The sequence below is a fragment of the Acomys minous genome (genome assembly GCF_964271855.1).
Source record: "Acomys minous genome assembly, chromosome: 3".
Classification (NCBI taxonomy): Eukaryota; Metazoa; Chordata; class Mammalia; order Rodentia; family Muridae; genus Acomys; species Acomys minous.
In genome coordinates, this window is record NC_140485.1 from 128,485,059 (window position 1) to 128,502,378 (window position 17,320).

Consider the following 17,320-nt stretch of genomic DNA (forward strand, 5'->3'; position numbering starts at 1 on the left):
AGGGTGACTGCCAACAAAAGAAAAGTTTGGTGATGTTTATTCACTGACAACACACTGGGCTTTACTGGGAATAAATGTAAAATGGTCTACTATGGAAGATTGTATGGTAGTTACTGAAAAAGCTAAATTACAACTATGTATTATAGCAGAACCATTTGTGGGTCTATCCATAAAGAAGTAAAAGTAAGGGCTCAAATAGACCTCTGAATACCCGTATTCAAAAGAGCACCATAAACAACAGCTAAATAATAGATGCAGCCAAAACATTCATTTGCACATGAACAGGTAAGTACTATGTGTGTGAGTGAGTGATATTTGTGTAAGTATACACACATACATATATGTACATGTATATATACAGATATATTATTTTCAGAAGAATCTTATATTGTACCAAGGTTCACTTAGAACTCTTGGCAACCCTTTCTTGCCTCTCATGTGCTAGGATTCCAGATATAGTGTCATGTGATGGAATATTCTTTAGGCAGAAAGAAGAATAAAGTCCTGTTAAATGATACAACATGCAAGAATTATGAAATATTATGCTAATAAAAAAACTAGCTCCACAAAGGCAAATCTATATAACTCCACTTAAATGAGTTATCTAAGATGCTAACTATATAGAGACAGGAAGTATATTAATTGTTTACAGAGATGATAGAAAGGCAGCAATGGAGAAATATTAAGTAACAGGCAAGGTTTATATGTGTGAAGATAAAAAGACTTCTAGACATACACAGTGGTATTATTTCTTCCACATGAGATATGTACTCAATGCCCTTGAGGCACATGTTTTTAAAAATGGCTAAGATGGAAAACTTTTGGGAACACACACATTTTGGGCCATTAAAATACTAGATTTTGTCAGCCATGATGGTGCATACCTTTAATTCCAACACTTGGGAAGAAGAAACAGGCAGGTCTCTCTGAGTTTGACAGACTCTGGCTCAAAAAAAGTGTGTGTGTGTGTGTGTGTGTGTGTGTGTGTGTGTGTGTGTGTGTGTGTTTCTCGCATCAAAGTTAGCACCATCGCTATCCCAAACATTATATGTGATGCCTGTAACACAGTAACTTACCCTATTTTCCATTTCTTTATCTACAAATGTGTTAATCTGACTGCTTAAGTCTTAAGGCTGTAAATGTTTTATGAGCAATCAAATGAAAATTCAGGAACATAATAAATGTACAAAATATACTTGTGGTTATTGATATAATTTTCCTTGCTAGAGATAATAAGAAGTCTTTGATGCCATGGGAAGCAATGCCTCTTCCTTTCCTGTATCCTACATAGAACACGGCCCATGTATTGCTAAGAATTTACTGATTTAAAAATTCATGCACAATCAGTGGTTGTTCTTTAAACACTGAATATAAGTCAGTATTGATGACTTCATATTATTGAAAAGGCCTCCTTGATCCAAAGACATACATTTATATAGAACTGGCAAAGTACTGTTTTAAAAAGACTATAATTCCTCAAATCCCATGCCTGCCTGGTACCTCCTGGGAAAGTCCAGCACCTATGAGCTGTGCCCTGTCCTTTGTAGGCATCATTTTCAGGCCCAAAATTCTACCAGCATTCCTAGAGGCCTACCAGCACCAGGAACAACCAGTTGGCTAAAGGCCAGCTTAAGAACACAATCAACAAGAGCTAGGGCAATATGGCACCACCAGATCCCAGTTATCCTGCTACAGCAAGCCCTGTAACACAGCTGAAACACACACACACACACACACACACACACACACACACACACACACACACACTTAACAACTCTCTACTCAATGACCACTGAGTCAGAGAAAAAATAAAGACATTAAAGACTTTCTACCATCCAATGAAATGAGGGCATAACACACACAAACTTATGGGACACAATGAAAGCAGTGCTAAGCAGAAAGTTCATAGCACTAAGTCCCTTCATAAGAAATTGGAGAGATCCCATACTAGCAACTTAACAGCTCACCTGAAAGCTCTAGAACAAAAAGAAGCTAGCATATCCAAGTAGATGACTGTTGCTCCATCTCCCTAGGGTCCAGATCTTGGGAGAAGACAAGGGGTTCAGGCAGAGGGGGTGAGTGGTACTTGGAGTCATCACACTGACAGTAGGAGTAAGGTGAAAACAGACAAAGGGTGAACAGCTACAGCCTCATTTATTCCAGAAGAGACAGCAGGTTATATAGGTTTGGGCAACCAATCAGATTCCTCCACATCATCTCTGAGCCAGTCAATGGATACTCATCTCTGGGCACCCTCTGCCCTACCACTCTTCATTTACATCTGAGGAAGCTGCCCCAGGCCATGATGCCTAATGGCGTTTAGTCAGGAATGCCCACATGACTGGAAATAATTGTACTCAGGCCTGAAATAAAAAACTTAGAAACAAAAACAATACAAAGAATTATCAAAACCAAGAGCTGGTTCTTTGAGAAAGTCAACAAAATAGGCAAACCCTTAGCAATACTAACTAAAAGGCAGAGAAAGACTATCCAAATTAACAAAATTAGAAGTGAAAATGGGGACATAATGACAGACACTGAGGAAATCCAAAGTATCATTAGGTTTTACTTTAAAAACCAGTACTCCACAACATTTAAAAATCTGAATGAATTGGATGATTTTCTTGATAGTACCCCTTACCAAAGTTAAATCAAGATAAGACAAACAATATAAATCCCTAAGGAAAAGAAGCAGACATTAAGAGTCTCCCAACCCCTCCCCCCAACAAAAGGCAAGGGCCAGATGATTTTAGCACAAAATTCTACCAGACTTACAAAATATTCCAAAAAATAGAAACTGAAGGAACATTGCCAAACTCATTTGATGAAGCCACAGTCACCCTGATACCTAACCCACACAAAAGCTCAACAAAGAAAGAGAATAACAGATCAAATTCCCTCATGAACATTGATGCAAAAATACTCAATAAAATACTAACAAACCAAATCTAATAACAAATCAAAAATATCATCCACCAAGATCAAGTAGGCTTCCTTCCGGGGATTCAGGGATGGTTTGATATACAAAAATATATCAATGTAATCCAACATATAAACAAATTGAAAGAAAACACACACACATGCGCGTGCATGCGATTATCTCATTAGATGCTGAAAAAGCCTTTGACAAAGTCCAATACTCCTTCATCTCATTAGATACTGAAAAAGCCTTTGACAAAGTCCAATACTCCTTCATGGTAAAAGTCTTGGAGAAATCTGGGATGTGAAGTACACACCTAAAACCAATAAAAGCTATATTTACCAAGCCAACAGCCAACATCAAATTAAATGGAGAGAAACTTAAAGCAAGTCCACTAAAACCTGGGTCAAGACAAAGCTGCCCACTCTCCTCTTATCTAATTAATATACTACTTGATGTTTTAGCAGGAGCAATAAGACAACTAAAGAAGATGAAATAATATTACAAAGGAAGAAGTGAAAGTATCACTATTGCAGATGATATGATAATATGCATAAGGGATCCCAAATATTCTACAAGATAACTCCAACAGCTGATAAACACCTTCAGCTAAGTAACTAGATACAAAATTAACTAGAAAGAAAGAAAGAATAGTAGCCCTCCTGTATACAAATGATAAATTGGATAAGAAAGAGATAGGGAAATGGTTCCTGTCACAATAGCCTCAAATAATATAAAATGTCTTGAAGTAACTCTAACCAAGCAAATGAAAGATTTGTATGACAAAAACTTCAAGTTTTAAAGAAATTGAAGATGTCAGAAAATGGAAAGATTTCCCATGCTCACAGATTTGTAGAATTAACATAGTAAAAATGGCCATCTTACCAAAAGCAATCTACAGATTCAACACAGTTCTCATCAAAATTCCAACACAATTCTTTACAGATCTTGAAGGAACAATTCTGAACTTTATACAGAAAGACAAAAAAAAAAAAAACCCTGGATATCTAAAAACCACCTTGTACAATTTCAATCTGTACTATGGAGCAGTAATAATAAAAACTGCATGGTATTGGCATGTTGATACCATGACAAGTTAATCAATAGAATCTAATCAAAGACCCAGAAGTTAACCCACACACCTATAGACACTTGATTTTTGAAAAAGAAACCAAGACCACACAAGGGTGTGAGGGGGAAGAGAGCATATTCAAAACATGGTGCTGCTCTAATTAGACGTCTGCATGTATAAGAATGCAAATAGCTCCATGTCTCTCATCCTGCCTGAAATTCAAGTCCAAGTGGATCAAAGACCTCAACATAAAACCACATGCACTAAATCTAATAGAAAAGAAGCAGGGGTTAGCGTTGAAGGCATTTGCACAGGAGACAACTTCCTGAATAGACCATCAACAGCTCAGGCACTAAGATCAACAAGTGGATATTAGCCATAAAATACTTCAGGATCACCATGCAACAATCCACAGAATCAAAGAAACTAAGTAAGAAGGAGAGCTCAAAGGAGAATGCTTGAATCTCCCTGAGAAGGAGAAATAAAACAGACATTGGGTATGGATGAAGGGCGGGAACTGGGTAGGAGGTGAGGTGGAGGGGAACATGAATGATCATTTGTGGGGAGAATGGAGGGGAAAGAACTGGAATAGGCCCATGGGGGTGTGTATCACTGGTATGATCTAGAAACCTATGACAATTCCAAGGAATCTATGAAGGTGACCCTAGCTAAGACTCCTAGCAATAGGAGATTTGGAATCTGAAATGGCCACCTCCTATATAATAAGGCAAGACTTCCAAAGGAGGGATGGGAACACCAATCCAGCCACAAAAATCTTAGTCCCACAATTTTTCCTGCCTCTGAGTTATGCAGCAATATGGAGGGAATAGAAACTGAGCAATAGCCAACCGATGACTGGCCCAACTTGAGACCCATGCCATGAGAGAGAGCCCACCTCTGACACTATTGATGATACTCTCCTGTACTTGTAGACAGCTTACATAACTGGCATCTGAGAGTTCACCCAGCAGCTGATGGAAACAGTTGCAGAGACCCACAGCCAAACATTATGCAGCGTTTGTAAAAAAAAAAAAAATCTGGTGGAAATGGGATGGGAAGGATTGAAGGAGCCTGAGAGGTCAGGGACACCACAAGAACCCCTACCAAATCAACTAATCAGAGCCCATGCAGCAGTAACAGAGACTAAACAACCAACCAGAGAGAATGCACAGGATGGACCTAAGCCCCCTACACATATGTAACAGATGTGCAGCTTGGTCTTCACATGGGACTGCTAACAGCATGAGCAGGGACTGTCTCTGACTCTGTTGCCTCCCTTTGGATCGCTTTCCCCTAGCTGGGCTACCTTGTGTAGCTTCAGTAGAAGAAGATGCACCTCATCTTATTGCAACTTGATATGCCAAGGCTGGTTGATAGCCACGGGAAGGTTCCCCTTCTCTGAGGAGAAATGAAGCAGACCCGGGGAAGAGGAGGTGAAAGGGAGGGACTGGAAGGACAGGAGGGAGATGAAGCTCCAGTCAGGTTGTTAGTTAGTTAGTTAGTTAGTTAGTTAGTTAGTTAGTTAGTTAGTAATATAACTCACATTGCTATGATCCAACACATGGGGAATCAAAAGATCTTTCTTATACTGTTAGGTCATTCTAAGCAACCCGGAGATTCAACCACAGAGTACAAATGCACATAACTGGGATCCCACTATGTAAAGAAGACAAAGTTAGATAGATGGCAAAATTCTCTTGCCTATCACTGACACCAACAGAAATGTGACAGACATAGAGAACACAAGTAATACATTCTGGAAGAGGTTCAGGACCCCACCCCACCCCTTCAGAGTATCAACGTAAATGTATAAGGATGCTATTGGTTATGAGATTGAAGCATAACTTATAGGGCCATTTTTAATGTAACTGTTCTAAAATAAGTCTGTACCTTTAAAATACTATAATAACATATTAATATCAGTGCACAGATTGAGTGATTTCTGAAATGTGTAGTGTTTTCATGAGCTTTGCCTAAGACACATTTTTAAAACCTTGGATTATTTCTAATGTCTGAAATAGCCTTCTATCAATGCGAGAACAAATTTTTTTAAGGACTATTTCTCCAACAGTGGGAGTGACTTTTCTACAGATATCTTTTTCGGAACCCATACCCTAAAGCCTCATAATTCCATTAAATCGGTGCACAGCTGTGCAATTCTTTCTTTGCTCACATTATAGTGATCCCCAGGGAGTTTATGTAAATCTATGGAAATTCATTTTGAAGGCAGTACTCAGAAAGGGTGCATCCTCATTAACTAAACAATTATATCTACAAACAAGATAAAAGCAACATGCTGGAGAGCTAAATTAAACTTTGCATCAGAAAAACTAAACCACTCACATTCTTTTTGAAGCTTTAACTAAATGCCATCAAAACTGTAAGACAAAAGACTTTGAAGAAGTCCAAATAGACACGAGTGGGGAAATGTAGCTGCTATTAGCTCCTAGGGTCTGGCTGCTGGGTCCGCCTGTATTGTTCCCTTTGCCTTGCCTCCACTGAGCAAGGTTAATAGAAAAGAGAGTGGCCTTGATATTCAGATTCCAGGGAAAACTTGGAAAAACAGAAAATGGAGGCTTTTCCATGTCCTTCAAAGGGCATTCAAGTCTATCCCAAGAAACTTCAAAAAGACTAGAGTTAACAAATTAAAAATCCATGGTATTCAGTACTGAAAAGAGGTCTTACAGTTAACTTGCATTAATCCAACCTAGTTTCTTTACATACTAACTGACAAAACAATCCAAACACCAGGCTTTCTTTTCTTACATGTAAACTGGAAGCAATACAATTCTTGACTATCAATTTCTCATGAGACAAACTACACTGAGAACTTATCCCAATGATTGATGCACAGTTGGCTTTCATCTTGGATCAAAAGTGGAAGTGAGAGATCAAAGCTATATAAATGAAGAGCTAACTGGAAGATAAAAGAAGAAATTCCTCCTCTTAAATGCATTAAAGCCTCTAGCACAGAATGGGTCATGACCCTTTCACAGGGGTCACCTAAGACCATTGGGAAACACAGATATTTATATTATGATTCATAACAGTCGCAAAATTATAGTTATGAATAGCAACAAAATAATTTCATAATTGAGGGTTACCATAAAATAAGGAACTGCTCTAGCAGCTATAATGCCTGCTACAATGCCCATCAGATGGACATCAGATGATATCTAATTATCTTTCCTATAACGAGGAATGCATGAAGAAGGCAACTCATACTGCATTCAGTATCACCAGATTCTTCCTAAGTCCTTTTATTCTTTCCTCTTATTGGAGTAGATTCTTTCACAACTCAAAATTCCATATAAAAATCTTTACGTGTCTTGGATCCAAGGTTAGAAATTGAAACTGAAAGTCTCATATGATCAACTTTGCTTATCAAAGTCCCTTAGGATGGTCAATGAGGTGGATCAGCAGATGAAGGCTTCTGAGACTAATGACTTGAGTTCAATATTCAGGACCCCTGTGGTAGAAGGAAAGTAGATACTCCCAAAAATGTCCCCTGACCTCTATACATGTGCCTTGGAACAATCTATCCATCTGTGAGAAGAGCGTAGGCTGTTTTCCCTCCATTATTGGAACAATTTGTGGTTCTTCAGTTGATCTCTAAGTTAAACAAAATGGGTTTAATTTGTGGCCCATACTGGCTCAAAATGAATATCTCCTCTCCCCTCTTCACATACACACATCTATGAATATGTCTATGAATGCTCATATAAAATGCATATTCATATATAGGGACACATATACATGTCTTCCGAAATTGTATTTAGTTGCTTGATCATAATCCATAGTAAGTAACTGAGGAAAGAGTAAATCCCCATTTCCATGCCAATAATGAATGGAATAACAGGTTTGGTGAATTGCTACCCTTTGTGTTATGTCTATCCATGGGAAAAGGAGTGTGTGGGATAAGCATGGCCATATTCTCTCAATGCAGAGCACAATGTGGGCAGATGTTTTACCCTGGTACCCCAGAAACCAGAGCTAGATGCAAATGACTTAAGAGCTACCATTTTCACTAAGGGAGTCAAATGTAGATACAAAAGGAACTAAAACAAGCAAGGAGGTGCTGATATATATATATATATATATATATATATATATATATATATATATATATATATTGGAATATATAGTTCTGATGTTTAGTGTATATATAGCTCTGATATATAGAATATATAAATAGATATCTCCCACTACACTATAAAGAACTAATGAAGGCAGGCTTATGCTGTAGATGTAAGCTATGAAAAGCCAGATCAGATCATCCACACCTCAGGATCACAGAAGCTGACAGCAAAGGAGAAGTATTTGTGCATTTTTCTTTGAGTTAGTAATTAGTCAAAGGTTTTTTTCTCCTAGAATTTAAGCCACTAAAATTTACAAATGGTACATTTGTGGGCACTAAGCCCAATGACGGGCACTTTAAGATCAGCGTGAAAGTCCCCGGTTTGAGAAGTCATAGGGCACACAGATTACCACAAAAGTTAGACGGTGTCAAATTTGCCTAAGTGAACTCAACGGAGCCTGTGCTGAGGTGTCTCTGCCACACCTGCTGAAACTAGTCACAAGAACCTGAAAAACCACAGACAGGTTCACATGTGTTCTCTCATGCAGAAGGCAGTGATGACCACAGTCTATGCAGATTTTGAAACTTAGTAATGCAAATGGTTCTTTATAAGAAGATAAGGCAACAATAAATACTGATATATATTGTAACATTAAATCTACAGGACTAGATCCTTGGAATGCTGTTAGTAGTAATTACAGCATCAGTGTTACTGTATCAACTGCCGAGTTCTTCATCTTCCACTCTTTAAATGCTACACATACTTAAGTCTCTGGTGGGATGGGTTTCCATATCTTACTCATCATCTTAATTCAGCCCTTTGCAAGAATATCTGGCTCATTAGGAACTGGGCTTCATGGGTGGGCTGTGTGCCGCTCCCTCCACTGGAAGTCCCACCTGGCTAAAGGAGGTGGCAACTTTAGGCTCTATAACTCCTACTACTAGATGTCTTAGCTAGGGTCACCTTTAATCCAAAATTTGTCTCACCTACAAGAAGTCTAGAGATAAAGATGGATCAGAGATTGGGGGAATGGCAAACCAATGACTGGTCCAATTTATGACCTATTCCATTGGAGAGAGCCAACCCCTCACACTGTTAATGATACTCTGCTATGCTTGTAGACATGAGCCTAGCATCACTGTCTTCTAAAAGACTTCATCCAGCAGCTAACCTCTGTTGTGTCTAGAACATATTTTTATTGTAACTCCAAGTTGTCCAACAGACTATAAAGTCACTGTAAGAACTGACTAGGCAGTAAAGTCATACCACTATGAGCACAAATCAGAAGAAAAGCAAAAAGTATGTTTAGAAACCTAATAATTGTAAAATTTTTAAAAATCACATAAAATGTAAGTAAAATACCTAAAGTAATAATGAAAATTCAAAAGTGAGCAGTAAGATAAAATTGTCTTAAAATATTAAGCAATTTTTTTAAAAATGTAGAATAAGATTTATAATAAAAACATCCATAACAATATATTCTAGATGGGGTGTGAGAACCCAATAATATAAATAAAGAAACAAAAGTTGAAATAATGAAAAGATAGCCAAAATAAAGAACTAATTCATAATATAGAATAAATGGATGTAATAGGATCTAAAAATTTTGCTTCTCATCCCTGTAAGAAAGGATATCTATTTACACTCTTGAGAAACCATATTTTATGGGTACTTTGAGCAAGGTTAAAGCAGAGGAGAAGCATCCATAGAGGTATGTCTGAGCTCTTAGAGGACCTAAAGCTTCTATTTTCTGTGCCTTGGAATAACTTTGTAGAATTAGTTGCAAAAGACGTATGAATGCTACTCGTGTGGGGGCTACATAAGGAGAAGCCCTATGCTACATGGAATGAGGGAGCTAAGTCCATCCCTCTATGTGTTCTCACCAAAGCCCCAGGCACAGGAAGGAAACTCTCCTGGATTCTCCAAACCTAATAGTACCTTTGCCATTACACCAGGTAGACATAGTCAGTGCCACTTGGAGCAAAGGATTGATATGGGTATCTTACTTGACCCCTTGACCTACATAATCATGAGAGGTAATGAAGCAGTCACTACATTTTCCCAGTACTTTATTAGACAGCAGAGACAAAATGAGCAATAAACAAAGCCCTAGAGCAAGAACTATAAGCAACAAATAATTCTTAAGAAAGAGAATTGAGCCAGACGTGGTGGTGCATGCCTGTAATCCCAGCACTTGGGAGGCAGAGGCAGGCGGATCGCTGTGAGTTCAAGGGCAGCCTGGTCTACAAAGTGACTCCAGGACAGCCAAGGCTAACACAGAGAGACCTTGTCTCAAAAAAAAGAAAAAAAAAAGAGAGAGAGAGAGAGAGAATTGGCCTCTCTTAGGGATAAATCCCCTTACTGGCTATACAATGTAATGTAGATCGACACTAAAACTGTATATATACAAACAAAAATAGACACATACACATATTTGTTTAAAGACACACACACATACTTACACAAACTTCATATATATATATATATATATATACAATAACAATAACCAAAGAAAAAGAAGCCGTCAATTTGAAAGTGAAGGAGACAGGGGACGGGTTCAAGGAAGGATAACTTGGAGAAGTTAAAAAGAGGAAAGGGGGAGGTGATAGAACTATTTAATTTAAACATTTAAAAAGTGAATAAATTTTAAAAAGAGTGGATTTGAGGAAAGGGGGACAAGAGGTGGTAATGAGTGAGGATGAACTAATTGAAATATATTATTCACATGTATGAAAATGTCATAATGTAATATACTATTATATATAATATTCATAATATATGACAATATGTTTAAGAATATAAAATTAACTTGCTAGGTATGCAAAAAATTTTGATAAGTATTCCTTGAGAAGATAAATTATATTACTGGACAAATCGTTATATATCTCATAAAACTAATGTCATAAAAATAAAATAAAATAAAATGTAGTATTTTTGGACAAAAACAGCAAGTCAAAAAACACAATAGGGCATTATATTTTCTTTCTCTATACTCACTAAAAAACAGCATACATTTTCTAATTTTTTGATACGGTTATCATAGTAATACCAAAAACCTTAAGCAATAATTAATAAGTAAAGCAGTATGACGCTGACATTAGATCATGGAACAGAATTATAAAGACCACATGCAGACTTAGGGCATATTACTTGATCTTAGGCAGAAAACCAATAAGCAATCAAAGTCAGGTTATGAATAGGAAAGGTTATAAAACGAACGGAAAATTTTCAGGTGAAATATTTACTTTATTTCAACATGTTACATCAATATATACTCTAGGTGAAATAAATAAAAAGAAAATGCCAGGAATGTGGACAAATTTGTATCTTATGTATGTTTGTGTGTGGGTGTGCTTTATATCAATACAAGTCCATGTGAATGTGTGTGCACATCCATGTGAAACCCTGAGGTCAGTGTTGGGTGTCTTGTTCAATCACTTTCCACCTTAATTTCGGAGAAAGGGTCTCTAACTCAACTTGGAATTTGGCAACTAATCCAGGAATTCTTCTGTCTCCATCTCCCCAGTGCTAGAATTAAAGGCATGTACCGCACTAGAAAACTGAGAGAGAGTGAACTCAGGTACTCGTGTTTGTACAGCAAGTACTTTCACTGACTAAGCCGTCTCCCCAGCAAGCCTCCATCACTGCATGACACAAACCCCAATACGGAACGCATGAGAGGACGGACAGGCTGTACACATGAAAAAAAACAAACAAACAAGGAGAATTATGAAAAGAGACCAATAGCTAAGAGGAACAAAAATTAACATTAAACGTGTTACTTGTGACCTTCATATAAAAGCTATCCTTGAAAACTCATAAGAAAAAAGTCAGCTATCAAATTGTTAAATAAACTATCCACTTAAAAAATCAACTTGAATTGAGCTCCCAAACCAACCAACAAACAAACAAAAAAACTGTCCAATGCCATGGCATCCCAAGTGAACAACACAAGTTTCTTCTAAATAGTATTTTCCTCTAATAGTTTGCTTTGGTTTAAAAAAAAATATGTTCATGCGTAGGAGTAATTTAAAAATTTTTAAAAAACGGAGTCTCATTTTTATTTCTAGGAGCCAGTTTAAAAACATATTTCAAAATTCTACCTTTTTTCTCCTAGAAATTCTAGTTTCTAGCATTTTACAGTAGAAAATTTCAGCATATGTCAACTATAAAACAAGTAATATGAATAAAGCTCAATTTTTAAAGTCATAGAATAGTTTTAAGATTGTATACTTAACAAAGGTAAAATTCCATGTATACATAGATTTTTCTATATATGTGTAAATTTTAATATATGCATAATGTAAGCAATAAGGTAAAAACTGGCCGTGTGACAATAGCAAAATGATTAAGTCATTTAAGTATATTAATCACAATACAACTTATGTTATTTAAATTCAGTTAAATGTCTATGAACAAAAACAGATAATTTTGTTAGATATAAAAAGTAAGTTACAAATCAATGTGTAAAGTATATTACTGCTTCATAAAAAGATGGTGTTTGAAATATAAGTATTTAATCCTAATTTTAATGCATATGCATGTGTGTGCCTGTCAGTATGCACAAATGTTTTCAGGTACCCACAGAGGCCAGAGAAGGGTATTGGATCCCCTAGAGATGGAGGTTAGGCAATTGTGAGCCACAGGATGAGGGAGCTGGGAAGTGAACTTGGGTCCTCTGCAAGAGCAGTCATTGTTCGTAACTGCAGGGCCAAGGCACCAGCCTCCTAAGCTTAAAATGTTGTGAGGAACAAAAGGCAGATATGGAATAAACATGTGTTCAATCATGGTGTCATCTTTTCTTTTCCTAACTATTGTATATGTGTCAACAGTAAGCATGAATGATTTGTGTGCTGAGAAGAGACTGAGAACAAGACGGTGAACAAGAATGATAAAGAAGATAAAAGAAAATGTAAGACAACACTAGCCTTAGTGTATTTTCCTCTAAGGAATGTTCTTTGTCTAAATTCACAGCAGCATCGAATCTGATTATCCGCTTTCTGTAATTCCTTCGGATCCTCTGCCTGAGGTTTTGACAGCATTATACTATGCACTTGATTTTGTTTTCAAATTGTTTCACTTCTCAAAGTAATGTCACTCCGCAAAGTTTTATAAATATTCTTGGGCCAATTTTGAACACCACAAATCCCTCCGTACTCAGACATTTCAAAATGTCAAGTGAGTTTAACTGAATCGTATTGACAGCTAAATTTATAGTCGCAATTTTGCTAAAAGAACAGAACTTGAAATGTGGAGTGTGCAGAATCGCCTAGGGTTGACAGAGCATTGATTCTGGATGGAAGACATTGAGCTGGAGCTGGGTCAAGACCAACTCATACAACACACGGAGACCAAGCACTTAGCGAAAGTCACCTGAATGTATCAGGCCCTATGATAGATGCAACAAAGACCCGTCTATCTCCACAGTTCTTTGGTGCTTGTGATTTTGCAGTGCTTGTCCAGCCTTTGCTCTTTCAAACAACTTTATCTAAGGAATAGTGGGAATGACACAAGGACAAGTAGAGTTGGAAGAGTAGCCACTGTTGCTCTTCTGAGCTTAAGATTTTAAAAACATATTGACCTATGTGCTCATTTACAAAATGTTACTAAGGGTGATTAAGACCTTCCCAGTTAAAATCTGTTGTATAAAGTTCACATTTCTTTTGTGCGTATAAGGGAAAAAAAAAAAACCCTGTATTTCCGAATTAGATAGGCGTGATGCCTTCATTAAAGGAATTAATATGAATTCTTATTCAATAAAACACTACTCTTTAAATTTTGTTTTTAAAATTATTATTTTTTTAGATTTTTAGGGATCATATGAACACTTCAGCTGTCATCATGTGCAACTCGGCTTAATCAAAAACACACCCTAATTTTTTAACTCTCCATTTCGGTATTACTTTAAATTTTTTTAAGGCTTGAAAAATTATTCATGGGGGAATATTCAATATAGAACTTAAATAATAAAGTTTTAGGCTGTGGTCAATTTGTGCAGATGATTTGAAAAGATTGACTATCCTGTAGGAGAATGAAGGATCATGCTACCCTTTATTAAGATGTTTAACCACATTAGTTTGTATTAAAATTTTAAATCTATGTCTTATTCCACCTTAGCCTCTGAAAAGCAAATTGATTATTTCAATGGCTTTTCAAATAATTTCAATTCAATTCTGGAATTAAGTGTATAATAAAAAATACTAGATGAACGGAAATGAATAAGTTATAGACTCCAATGGAAAAGATCCCTTTGTCCTTAAAATGTGATGAAGTTAAGTTTTAAGATTTTTAAATCTTAAATCATCAGGACCATTGCCTTGTTTTCTAATAGGGATTGATATTTACATAGGAAAACTGAGAAATATTTATGTAATTCTTACCATATAAGCATGGGAAGAATCTCACAAATTAATAGACACAGATTATTTTTGACCATACTGAATGCAGCAAACCACCTTTAAATGAACATAGCTATATATATATGAGTCTTTTGCATTTACTGAAATGAAAGCTGGAGCATCAGTCTTTTCTTTTTTTACAATGCTACTTCAAAAGATAAACAAAGAAAGCCAATAGATAGCTTATTTCAGTGTTCTCTTAAGAGCTAGCTATTTACTTACTATAGAACACTCTTTTTCTCAATTTTTAGGGTGCTTTAGCTTTATTTACATTTCTAATAACTGCAAAAACATTTTTGGTTTTGTGATTTTTTTCTCTGCTCTGCCCGTTCCAGAGAGGAAAAATTTTCCCCTCAAATCCCAGTGCACACATGTAAATACGATTACCCAAAACAAGGCAACAAGTGCGAGGCAAGGACAAAAGAACTCTGGCGATCTGACTCACAGTCCCGCATTCAACTCTTATAGCTTGCTGCTTTTCTTTGTCCTCTTTGCTGTGAATCAAGATACTTGCTCTTTGGCAGGGTGTTTCTGCTGCAAATCCACTTTCTACCGCATTATGCAATGAAGTCAGAAGCCTGAGCTTGTGACATCAATATAGGTTGCTATGGTGACTCCTTCCATAAGTATTACAGGTTCATTGTAGGCTCAGAAAAGGGGGACTTCAGTAGAGAGGCAAAATAATGAGCATTCTCAGCTTAAATTGCAACAATGACTGGTGGGAAAATATTTTCCAAATAAGCCACAGATTTCATATTGGTATGTTATCATTGAAATAATTTCTCTAATATATTCTTTAACTTCCACAAGAGAAATGGCAAAGCCACTGACCTTCCCAAAAAACACATCCACATGATCCATGTCCAAAAAAAAAACAACAAAAACAAACAAACAAAAAAAAACCCAAAAAACAAAACAAAAAAAACCCCCCTCAGATCTTATTGCAACATTGCAACATAGCAAATTATTAGACACACTTTGTCCTTACAAAAGTCACTACCTATTATATATACTTGAATTAATAATGGTACAATGACAACATTTTTCTTATCACTGAAATAATAAAAGGGCCTCAGAATTGCATAGATAAGACCAGTTTTAGAACAGAAGCCTATTTTTAAAACGGTAGTTATAAAAATCACCTTTTGATGGTGCAAATTCATCCTTCTTTTCCTAAAATATTTCCTCAGTGCCTCAATTTAAGCAGTTAAATGTATTTACTTATGAAGGGTTTTATCTTCAAAACGTCTTTTCACTTCACATTTTTTAAACCTGAAATTGAAGCACATGAGAGAATAATTACAAAGACGGGACTCCTTTCTTCCATTAATTCTTTGTTTTTAATCACTTACCATCCTCAACAAGAAAGCCTTAATTCAATTCTGCAAATATCCCTGATTTCACTGGTGGGGCTACAACCTGTGGCACATTAGGTACAAGATGCATGCAATATAAAGCCTCCTAGAAAATGTCCATGCACAAAGTTGATAGTTATAACAGTAATAGTACAAATGATCACAAAAGCACTGCCATGTACTAAGCACCATTCCTAACTCCATGTCCATCTCATGTAATAGTCACAACCATACAATGAAAGAGGTGGTGTGGTCACTACAGATAAAACTGAAGTTCAAAGAGGTAAAGTGGCTTGCCCAAAATTACATAGCTCCTTAGAAATACAAACAGCACTTGAATTTGGGGCTGAGTCCAAAATTTTATGATGCTTAAACAGACTATAGGAACAATAATAATATAGAAAGTATAATAAAATTAGAAAATTTTACCATGATAAAAATTGAGCAAGATATTCCTCAAGGAAGAATTTATCAGCTCAAGAAGCATTTTATTATTTTGTGTTTGGATTCCTGAATACATGTGATGGCTTGTTTTCCTATTTATAACAGTTGGCAGCATAATGTGTGTTTTCCTAAAGATACTGTTTTATACTTTGGATGAAAATACACAATGGGGGAAGCATAGGCTCTTCAACAGAAGCTGGAAATACACACACAAAAGAAGCAGTGCAAACATCCCTTCTCAGAGCACACACAAAAAACAATTCACAGTGAGTTAAAGATTTAAACATAGTCGTAGAAGTCCTGTGAGAAAAAATAAGAGAGGCCTCTGGGGCTCAGATCCTGAGCTGACCCTGTTCTGAGAAACATTTTATCTTCCTTAAAAACCTGTTTCTTTCCCTGACCCTCTGAACAATTCTTAGTCTTGCACTGAACCCTCAACTTACACCACACAGCAACATGGCTCCATGCCTTCTTACTATGAATCTAGTTTTAAAAGGCACCTCTCTCTCTCTCTCTCTCTCTCTCTCTCTCTCTCTCTCTCTCCCCCTCTCTGTCTCCTGTTTCTCTCCTGCCAGCTGCCAAGATTTAAAGCTTATCTACCTTGTTTCTCTTGCAAGCTCTAATCAAATGTTCCTTGAGCTTCAAAAGCAAGCAAGCAAACAAAACAAACAAAAGGTAAGGAGCAACGCCTCATTGTTCTTATCAATGAGTTTTTCCATTTGACACAAAAGAGATGGGCAACAAAACCAAGAGCTAATTAGAAGAAGAGATGGAGATATTTGCAAATTGTATGTACAATGAGCATGCATATCCAAAATACATACCATCCAACTCAAAAGCAAGAAGAGTAATAGTCCCAGTTAGGAAATAGGCAAAATGCCTGAATAGACATATAAAGACATATTAATGGCTAGCCAGTATATGAAGAGACACTAACATCACCAACCATCAAAGAATAAACTAAAGCCACAGTGAATTATTACCTTATTCTATCAAGAGTGGCTGTGAGAAAAACGACAAACGATAGCATGTATTGGCAAGGATATGGATGA

At 36.6% G+C, this 17,320-nt stretch overlaps 1 long non-coding RNA gene across 1 annotated transcript in view; it reads right to left on the reverse strand.

The window, feature by feature from the left end:
• Nucleotides 1-15,015, reverse strand: part of LOC311595125 — a 350,591-nt gene extending 335,576 nt beyond the window's left edge. The window contains exon 1 of the long non-coding RNA XR_014778319.1: nucleotides 14,915-15,015. This is a non-coding gene — a long non-coding RNA (uncharacterized lncRNA). The remainder of the gene's footprint in view (nucleotides 1-14,914) is intronic.
• Between the last annotated feature and the right edge of the window lie 2,305 nt (nucleotides 15,016-17,320).